Below are 11,229 nucleotides of genomic sequence, written 5' to 3' on the forward strand. Positions count from 1 at the left end.
GGGAAAGAGGTACCAACGAGATAAGACCACTGTCAGCAGGTGATATATTAGCTTTAATGTACTGTACTTCATTGCGACCCTTATGGCAATAATGTAAACAGAGCAAAATCCGTAACAAAGACCTTCTTTGGAGAGGTCACTTCTGCCAACTCTGCAACAGGAATATAGCTGGAAGACATAAATCTTCAGCTGTCAACACACTAAGAGAATTCAATTCAGAGCTTGATCTTAACTAGATAAAGCCTAAAGTTAATAATTATTTTTTTGTTGTTGCAACAGTACATTTTTTCCAGTGTATATACTTGCCATATCAAGTTGTCTCAAGGCAAAAGGTAGCAATGTTATAAATTAATTCCAAAGAACAAAGCCAACTAGATAGGTAATTTAATTTTCAATAAAAGCTCTACACTGTATATTAAAACTTCCAATTTCTCTCAAAAAATGGCTCTGCTCAGAAAGATGGCTTTAAAGGTTTGGTATTTTCAGTCCCTCAAAGATTTGTAGAACTTACTTTCAGTTTATAAGTATCAAGAGATTTGGTGGAAGAGAGTGGGTTGCTTTGTGTTTTAAAAAAGAATCATGACCAGCCTTGCAAGCAAACCTTTGGAATACAGATCAAGCTGGATCCCCTTTTGGTTCACACACCACTTTTGAACCTATAATATTGGTAGCAATTCGCTTTGTGTGTTAATCAGAGCACAAGCCAACAGACTTGGCTTCCACTGCAAGACCAATATAGCTCACTGAAAGCGAACTTCTGTCACTAATGGAAGAACTATTTTTAAAAACGTGTATTGAGTATGTGCCATCTCTTCCAATCACTTTTCACAGTGGAACCACATGTCAAGGAGTGATTCTTGTTATATGAAGCGTATTCCATACTAACCTCATAAATCAGGAGCTCAACCTCAAGCAGTGAGTTAGCAACAGAAATCTGACACACAGCTTTCATAGGTTGACTTCATCTTGAAAAAAAGACAGAGCCTCGGTAGCACCAGATGCCAGCAGCAGACAAACCTCTTAACAATAATGCTCCCAACAAACCTAATCTCCTTTAGCTAACACTAAAAAAACTGATGCTGCAAAGGCTCTTCTTTTTGGAAGGCTGAAAACAGTGAAGCGATGAGCAGACTTTGGGTTGTGAATTAACTAGACTCTCTTTTCTTCCAGACACCGGCTGCAACACAGTGCTGCTCAGCACATGACAGAGAACTTGCTCATGCCTCAGAACGCTTTTGCTATTTGTTGTGGTTTAACCCAGCAGGGAGCTGAACACACCCAGCTGCTTGCCCACTCCCCCCCTGCCCTCAGTGGGATGGGGGAGAGAATCAGAAAAAAAAGGTAAAACCCATGGGATGACATAAAGACAGTTTAATAAAACAGCAGAGGATAATAATAATAATAATGGCAAGAGAATATACAGAATATACAAAACAAGTGATGCACAATTGCTCACCACCCACTGACTGATGTCCAGCCCATCCTGAGCAGCAATCCCTATCCCCCAACCAATTCCCCCCCAGGCATGACACCATATGGCCTGGAATACCCCTTTGGCCAGTTTGGGTCAGCAGTACTGGCTGAGCCCCCTCCTGGCTTCTTGTGCACCTGGCAGAGCATGGGAAGCTCTGAAGAGTCCTTGCCTAGTGTAAGCACTGCTTAGCAACAGCTAAAGCATATGGGCGTTATCAACGTTATTCTCATACAAAATCCAAAACACAGCACTATGCCAGCTACTAAGAAGAAAATTCTATCCCAGCTGAAACCAGGACACTATTTAAAGCCGCCCTTGCAGTCTACACAAGTCTGCATAAGCTATGCTATTTCTCTATTTCTGGGCTTTTGGTTACTGTTGTTCTTGCTGTCGTGAGGTTACATCCATACTTGTTCCCCTTCTCCACTTCCTTGGGAAACAGATTTCACAGTAATGACAAATACTGATGTTCAGAACACAATCTCATGTTTCTGTTGACTGATTCACAGGTTTTAAACCACAAGGAACCATTTTTTGGATCAAGTTTAATCTAATACTGGGAATTAGGTTTGCTTAGTGGTAAGGGCACAGTTACACTCCAATATAAGTAAGATGTTCTTACGAAAAGATGGCAAGCAACAGCTTCCTTTCCTGCTAAAGACCAGACCAGCAAGAAGTGTCTTGAAGTTGGATAACAGGTTTGTTATAGGTATTAGGGATATCAGACCTTCAGTAGAGGTCTTCAAGAACAGATTTAAAAGCACATCACAGATGTTTCAAGGCATGTTCATTCCTGTGAGAGAAAATAATGGTCCAGCCTTGTGAGGTGCCTGAGAGTCCCACAGTTCCACATTTTCATCATTCCACAAGATAAAACTTACATGAGGAATTAGAGGATGAAGTCTGGAGTCCGTAAGTGCAACTACAGCTTGCTGCCTTTTTTTTTTTTTTTTTTTAAATGTAATGGTAAAAGCTCCTAAAGAAAAGTTACCCTCTCCTGAGCTGGAAAGAAACGTGCTGAGATACTTCAGAAATGCCGCAGGGGGAAGTTCAGTGTCACAGCCCCCATTCTGCACAACACTGCCTGTTTTGATTTGAAGGCATACAGCACTCACACATATCACAGATTATCACATGCTCAAGTCAGTAAACACAAAGCCAGATATATTTAAAGTCTTAACTGATCAAGGAAACATGAACCGTAACACCGAAATTATAATCGAGCTCTCTCAGAATGACATTAGAGCTCCAGTCATGTAACAATCGCTGCAAATGGACAAATTCCTTTCATACTTCAGCATTTCACTAGAAGCACAGTAAATTTAAACAGATCATCTCCTGCCCAACTAGCAGAATGACAGCAAACCAACAATGCACAAATAAAGGCATTATTAGCAGACAATGACCCAATACACACAAAAATTCCCACTCTCTTCTTCATATTTTAAAGACTGATTGTCAGTTTTTCAATAGTAGCAGAATTAATGACTCTGACTCCCAAAACTTGACTCAAATTTAGCTGACAGTGTGATAGATTTACAGTTACAAAATTGCAGTTTTCACTTAGGAAATAGGAATAAAACGCAAAATGGTGTGATAAAAACAGAAGCCAAGAAAGCACAGGCATCTAAGAACAGTGGCACTTTTAAAATTTATTTACGTAGGGCTAATTTAAATTAGGCATTTTTTTCTTAGTACTGCAAAAAGCATGTTCTTTAAATTAGGACTCAAGCAGAAGAGAGGGATCCTACTAAATAATAACTCTCTGCAAACCACAGTAAACCAAATGCCTGGTTTCATTACGTGACTGATCTCAAATTAGGTAAACGTGTATGTCTAAGGGTACAAAGAGTGACCGAGTACATACCAGTAACATTTTCCACTCTGTGAATATGCACAGTCTTTTCAATTCAACAGTCAGCATGGAAATATATTAGCCCCAACAACAAATACGCTGGAATCAGTCATGGGTCTTGTTGAGGTTAGGGAGTATGAGAAATTCTCCAGTTTTCCTTTAATTTTTGAAAATGCTCATTTCATAAAAGCCACAAAAAGTCTGTGGGGAAAAAAGCAATAGTGGCACTTTTGGACAGAGACATGAAAGTGTTGGTTTCCGGCTAGGAAAAGAGAGGGAGAGGCAGAATTGACTGAAAATGGTCAAAACAACTGTTTTTATTTCAGAGGGTGCAGCCCCGAGCAGCTAACGGAGCAGACGGCTGCCCTGGCAGCCAGGCTACCGACCAGTTTTCTCACTATCATTGCACCCCAGAAAATCTGGGTTTTCATGTCTTAAAAAAACTGCACCAAATACATTTTCTAAGTAAACTCTTGCTATAGTGTAGTTTTGATTTACATTTCAGATAAAAAGACATCTTTTGTTGAGGTTCTTCTGCAGCAAAGTTTTGTACATTCACCCAAGATTGAACTATACCACCTAGCCCAGTCAGACAGCTTTAGAAATATTCACAGGCCACCAGTGGCCATAAAAGGGGGCTAAATCACCTTGATTCTCCCTGATAGGCTCAGAATTCTATTCTTAAGACAAGAAGTAAGATTGCAGGTAGTATAAAATTGCAAATATATCACTTTCAGAAAAGCTATATAGCAAAATCCATCCTCTTCTACTTGGAAAAAAAACCCCAAACCTTATTAAACAATAACCAACATGAGCTATATCTCAGAACTAGATAATTTTAGAGAATAGGAAGTCTACATACACAACTGGAGAAAATCCTGAGTGCAGGGTATCCTTGGAGTATGAAATGATCATCAAACACTAACAATAAACCTGAAGGAAATAAGTAAGATCTATTAAGAAGAAATACACACAGTATCTACTCAAATTAGGACTGAAGCAGTCCAGTATACCCAAGGGAAACTGTCTTCATCTGAAACTTTCTTTTAATGACAAAGTTAAAAGTGAAAATTTATGTCTGAAGTTCCAGTTTACAATATTGTATTCCCTGAGGGCATCAGCTTTTTAAAAGAAAGGAAAGGCATCCAAACCCTACAGCAGAAGGTCACGAAGCATGGTGGCAGGCTGCAGAGCTCGCTCTCCCTACTTGGCTAACAGTAAACCTTCTTCCAAGAAGGTTCAGTGGGAGTTCAGATCCTACCAATGTAACAAACAGCCAGAAGCAAGGAAACCTGGGGGCAAAAGGGATGCTTAGTTTACAAATGCAGGAAATGTCTCATCTACGGCTCTCACACCAGACAATTTTAATTACCATATTTAAAAATTGAACATTTTTAGCAACACTTTCAGGATCACGTGAGCATTTCTGACAGCCAGAATGAGTTTAAAAAGCCATAGCACTATTATTAGCTTTAAAAATGAGCACTTTCATAAATATTCCCAAACCAATTAGTCTGTGTTACAAAGTAAAGGTGTTTACCTTCAGTCACACCAACAAATGCAACAGCTGACATTGCGTATACAAGACGATCCCCGAGACCATATCGCTCAAGGAACACACATAAAAGCTCTTTTTTGTTCAGTAATAATATAACCAAGCACAGGTTAAAATATAAAAACCCTATTTGAACTGAAGTTATACATATCTTGATGTAACATTCAGCAGTTAGATACAGTGCTGTTTTCAAGTTTTGGCCAACTGTACATGGCTGTGCCTCAGAAAGGCTTCTCCATAGCTCACTTTGGTCTGTTGGGACAACCTTTCATTACCAGGCTAGTACCGCACTATCTTCCTGCCCACACACCTTCACGTAACACCCAAAACCACGTCCCAAAATACATTTAAGAATGGCTTAGTATTGCAAAAGCATGCATAACAACTCCTAAAAAATATTTCCAGATTAGTTTTAAGATATAACTTCCTTTTTTCCTTTTAAATAAGCGTAGTGAAATATCAAACATCCTTTTAAAACCAACCGATAACAGAAATTTGAGTAAGTTGCTCTTAAACATTACAGAGCTTGTCTGAAAGACGTTGATCAACAGACATGCAAGCTGTCATACTTAAACAAGTGTATTTATAACCACAACTAATCTATCTCAATTAAAAACTTCCTAACCATCTAACATCCCCACAGTATAACGATCATCAATATATCAAGGATGGAAACCAATGCAAAGCAAGCTAATAAAATGCTCCTAAACTGAAGGTAAAATATTAGTGTTTGTTACTGCATATTTCTTACTTTTCCAGCGGTCTGCTTGATTTAAATCACTCTGCCTCCATAAACCATGGTATTTTTAAACAGCTTACAATACTTCCATTTCTCTTACTGATTAAACTACATCATCCTCTCAACTATTCAGAATGAAATTCATTTGAAATGGATAATTGATGCAATTGTGCAGTATCTACAAATGCAATTAATCACTTGCTAAAGATGATTTTTAGGCATGCCACAAATACGAAAATAAGAATCATACAGCTTCTTTCAGTGTTGTCAATTGAAATGTATTCTACTGGACTGGTAAAAGGTATTTTTCAACATAAGAATAGCTGTACATCTTCAGATATTTTTAATAATATGCAAGTGGATTCACGTTTAATTAGCACAGCACAAAGAAAAGCCATAACATAGCATGGCTTTTAGCAACTACATGACAGTTTCAGAAAACACAACAGCAACATTTTCCCCCTCTCAACTACCAATGGATTTCTTGAATACCGTAGTGAGCTGCGGTCTTGGCCCTTAAAAAGATATTTTAAACCAAGGGAATAAATAGAGACTCTCCTGGGGAATCAGTCGGGACTAAGAAATTATTCCCCCAAATTGTTTGCTAACAACTCTCTACTGAGGGTTATCATCACAGGTGAACTCTCCTGGTGGATTACATACAGTGGCGTTCAATGCAAAAATCAAGCTGTCTGAAACCCCCTTCCCCAGCAGGTCCAACTATTCCAGGTGACTTCGCACTGAAGCAAATTAGGAGCAACTGCATCACATGTGCAGTTCAACTGAAATACTCGCTTATCATCGTGAAAAGCGGGGCAGGAACATTTTACACACACACATACATTTTTGAAATTATTGCTTATGCCTTAGTTCTGTGGTCAACAACTTCTGTCAAAAGAATATGAGGGCAAATTCTCAATAGTAAACAGGTATCTCTCACACCAAGAAGACGGGGGAAGAGTACCTCATGGGGTTAAGCATGGGAGGCAATGTCTTCTACCCTCCTAATTACCACCAGTCAAAAGTCAGCAGGCACCTTGAAGCCCCTGCCTTCCACATGGGCAGATATTGTTAACATCAAACACAGCTCCCAGGGAGCACAGGAGTCAGTAGGAACTAAAGCCAGAGGAGCCTCAGTTCTTCAGGGACACAAGTTACCCCAGCCAGTTTCTCACCTCTTAACTCCCACCAAGTTCTTCTGGAAATGTTCAACCTCTACATGTAAAACACACCTTGCCAATACCAATTTTCAAAATGTTCTCCATAACTTTTCCTGCTCTACCTACTCCCAATTTGCTTCCAGTCTTAATCATTCAAAAAAATCTAGCTGAGGAGCGTTCTCTGCATGGAAATGGCAAAGCTCTGTTTCTTAAGAGTCCTATACAAACTGTAAATTCTTTATTTTAAAGAGCAGCAAGGATTGGTTTAGGCCCGGAGATCAAAATTTTTACATATAAGTTCAGTCATGAAACTCTCCAAGAGTCCTCAGATGAAAAACTTCTCTAACACTGAGGGGAAAAAAAAAATTTCCACTAGCTGTAACAGTTCTGGAGTTCACACTTTTCTTGGCAGTTGTTTTGCATGGGTGAAGGAAGAGGTGCAGCTTGAGTGCCTAAGTATTTCCCTTTGTGAAGCGCACAGAGGAAAAGAGAAATGGAAAAATTGCCTCAGTTAAAAAGTCTCCAGAAGGAGCTTTCCTGCACATAAAACTCTGGACTTAAGCCCAACATTTTAAGAATTTCCAGGGTGAGGTGTGAGCAATGTCTTTTCCAAAGCAGTAGAAAGCCACTTTCAAATGCATTGATCGCATATTGATAAATATTTGGATTTAGCACCTCTACTGGCCAAGAACCAATTCTTGAAGTAAAAGGAAATGTTTCAGTAGGGAAAAAAAAACCCCACCACACATAAAACCCACACACCAACACCAACCAAAAAACCTACTGGAAATATAAGTAATACAGTAAGTGTTCACAGCTTTTAGGAGCTGTCAATATTGGATTACTGAAAGGATGGAGTAACTGGCCAGCCATATGACCACTGGCAGCTTTAAAACTGAGGATACGTTTATTAGCCCTCCCCCCCATTTATCATGCTGATTTTAACTGCCTGCTTTGGTCAGGGAGGCATTCAAACATACATACACTACTGAATGCTTCTAGAGGGGTTTTCATGATGGAAAACACATTAGGATTCTATAGGGTGTACAGAATTTTAGAAACTGAACCTCTATTTTCTACAATTAGAAAACACCAGGGTCTGTCCAGTATTGGATAAAAATTAGTTTACCAATACTTGCAGAAAGACTTAAACTCCGTGTATAGCTCTTTTCCTGATGAAGACTATATTAATATGAGAAAGCAACAGCAAAATTAGGTAGAGAACATTACTGACTTTAAATACCCCTCTACTGTTTCTGAGTGTGTCCACATGGGCTTTTGAAGAAATACACGAGCTCTATACCTGCACCGAAAGCCAACTAGTCACTACAGAGCAGTATTAGGAGGTCAGTGTGCCTGAGCCAGTATTATTTGCATCTCAGCAAGATTATTAATTTGAGCTCATCCATGCTAAGAGCATTTAAAAAGATACTGGCTGACCCAAAGCATGGTGACTCTTGTGCCTAGGTGTTACAGATCACGTAGATAAATCCTGAGATTCTGCTAGGATATTAATAATCATATTTTATTTACCTCTTAGCATTTTAATTGTATTTTAAGGACTATTGCTAAATTTACTATCCAGAAATCCGTGGGTGAAAAACTTGTGATTTCTTCTGTATCATCCACTTGGAAACAAAAATCTACGTTCAAAGAAAGTGCACAACCTTTGGACCTTTGAGTTACTATATAAATTATTTGTAAGCATTCCCATGGCAACGAGCATCATTTTTAAAGTACACTATCATTAGCTCTACAAATACACACCAACCCCTTCTCTTGGTTGGAAACTGCCAGTGGGCAATTAATATTATAAAAATAGGAAAGAAACTCATATTTCTGCAAGAAAATCCATCAAATTTTCTCAGATCAAGAGAACATCAACATTCCGTTCTCTAGCTTGACTCACTTTTTTAAGCCTCCCAAGATCTGTAAATAGCAGAACATTTTACAAGAGATTTGCAAACTACAAATCTGTATTTTGACTCCTTTCTTATTTGTGCAAAAAGGTACTAGTTCTATTCCTTTTTAAAAGTAAATGAAAAATCTCTGAGAGCACTATGCATTACATCAGCATAATTGCTTCATGAAAGTATTACTTAGTAGAACATCTAAATCTTACTTAGACAGTCTTATGTATGATGTCATATCACCATTTCCACCAAAAACAGAATTCAGATTTTATTCACACCACATAAAACTACTAATTCCGAACACTTAAAAAACAAAACAAAAACCCCAAAACACATTAATGCACAATATAGAAAAGAAAGAAATAAAAAACTTTACAAATGCAATTGCACTATGGAATCAAAACCTTCTGCTTTTGCCTCACCAATATGCCCTCATATTACCTGAAAGGCTCCTAAAGAATGCGTATTATCTAAAAGCTGGGCGTACAAATGATCCTTTAGCCTCTCATCTTTATTCCTTGCAATAAATCCTTTATTGAATTTAGTGGTCTTTTTCATCCAAACGAAAATTATGTGTATCTTCACCACCACCACCAATGACCATGGGAGTGAACAACAATGGTTTCCAAAATTTAAAAACCACAACCATTTTCAAGGTTAAAAAAGGGACTTCACTAAAAATTGTATTTTGCTGATAATTCTCTTTATGAATGAGGCATGTAATGTGATGCCTTAAACAAGCTACGTTGGTCAACAGGAATCCATAGTTCTGTTGATTCTGTAACAGCAAGGAAACCCAAATCGTTATCATCCATTGGCCTGCTCAACACCGCTCACAGCCTGCGAGAGCCAACATTAAGCTTTGTCTTAGATCAGAAGTCTCAACTCATTGCTTTGGAATTTAAACAGTAACATCAGTAAGATGCTGTAATGGTGTAAGAATGCTCTTTATCTCACTTTAGAAGTCCCTGTCACAGCCATATTTAAGCCAAGAGGACAGTCACTTCAGTAACCAACACCAGATGAAACTCTGAAAAAGATACAGCTGATCACATTGCCCACATCTTCTCAGACATGCCTTTCTGTAACACACCACTAATTGGCGATGGCCTGAGATATTCCCTGTACCAGTGGATCACACTCACATGCAAAGACCACCTAGAACCAGGCCCACTCGGCTCCCCTCCCCTCCCAGCAGACAGAGCTGTCTGCAGAACGCAAGGCCTGGCCGAGGCGCTGCTCTGTTCCTCCTGATCTGGCTCTGCCACTTACCATGCATTACATTATGTTTTCCTCAGTGTACAACATATGTTAGTAATTGCTAGTTATGTTACTACTATTCCTCATATGGGATTATCATAGTGAAGCAACAGCACTGATTAATCAATTAGCACGGATTCATTAGAGAAGAGATGAAAGATAGGGCAATGTAATTGCGTTTACTGAACAATGGATGACAGTGTGCTTAGAGCCCAGGATTTCTAATAATACACAACCATCTAGCATGATATATACATAACATTATGAATATATAGAACATTCTCACTGCAGAACTAGAGAGAACAATCAGAATGCAACTGTGTGTGCAAGTAATGCTGGAGCCCGAAGAATGTGTAGAGGGGAGAGAGCACAAGACAGATGGTGCAGTCAGATTAATATTTTAGCATTGACTAAATCTTTGTTGAAGAGCTACATCATTTCCTATGGTCCAGTATGCACAGGCGCGTCTGCACAATATAGTGGCCAACAGTATAAACAGTCAAAAAAAAGGTGTCACAGAAACATTATTACCCAAGCCATGTTAAGCAGAAGAACGTGAAAAAAACCAGCCTGCTTTTCTAATTAAATACCAACAGAGCCCACTCTCTATGAAACAAACAGAAGCATATAGAGTAACTTAGAAGCTTTTTCTCCAGATGTCCAAGGTGCACATCCTTCACTGCTTGCCCTTGCCAAAGGTCGAACACTGAACTGACATCAGCAATTAAAGAACATGAACACCAAACTCCCAGACACATCTCATGTTTAAATATATGATCTCCTTTAGGCACTAATGCAATAGCCAAAGACCCCTTCTTCTGTCTAATGGTGGTATACAGACTAGCCAGTAATGCATATGGATAAAGAGATGAGACAAGAATTAATTTCTTGAAAATATGGTGCAGTCAAGAGGTATTGAAATATAGCTTCTGCTGCACTCAGTTTGAAAGGATAAAGACTAAACAAGAACATAAAAGGTTACAGAGGAAAAGCTTTGCTGAAAAGCTAAGGTAGAAAACATGCACACCACACTCCATGAAACCAGAAATCTTCACATAAATCAAAGATCAGGGTCCCATGAGAGGCCCAATCTATACCATGACAAGGACTTGAATGCTCTCGGAGACCCACTCATCCAGTGTTTTCCCAAGATGCTTCCACAACGTGACAGAGAACCACAGTTTGTGATTACTTAGAGCTTCCTCAGCTTAGAATGCAGCTCTTGAACACAAGGTACTAAAAATTACATTGCCTGTTTAGCTTAAAGGCACTT

General features: G+C 38.9%; 1 protein-coding gene across 1 annotated transcript in view; it reads right to left on the reverse strand.

Moving 5' to 3' along the window:
- Window positions 1–11,229, reverse strand: part of PARD3B (par-3 family cell polarity regulator beta) — a 397,127-nt gene that overhangs the window by 239,613 nt on the left and 146,285 nt on the right. The window lies entirely within an intron of this gene.

Source organism: Egretta garzetta, unplaced genomic scaffold (genome assembly GCF_000687185.1).
Source record: "Egretta garzetta isolate BGI_Z169 unplaced genomic scaffold, ASM68718v1 scaffold474, whole genome shotgun sequence".
NCBI classification, from domain to species: domain Eukaryota; kingdom Metazoa; phylum Chordata; class Aves; order Pelecaniformes; family Ardeidae; genus Egretta; species Egretta garzetta.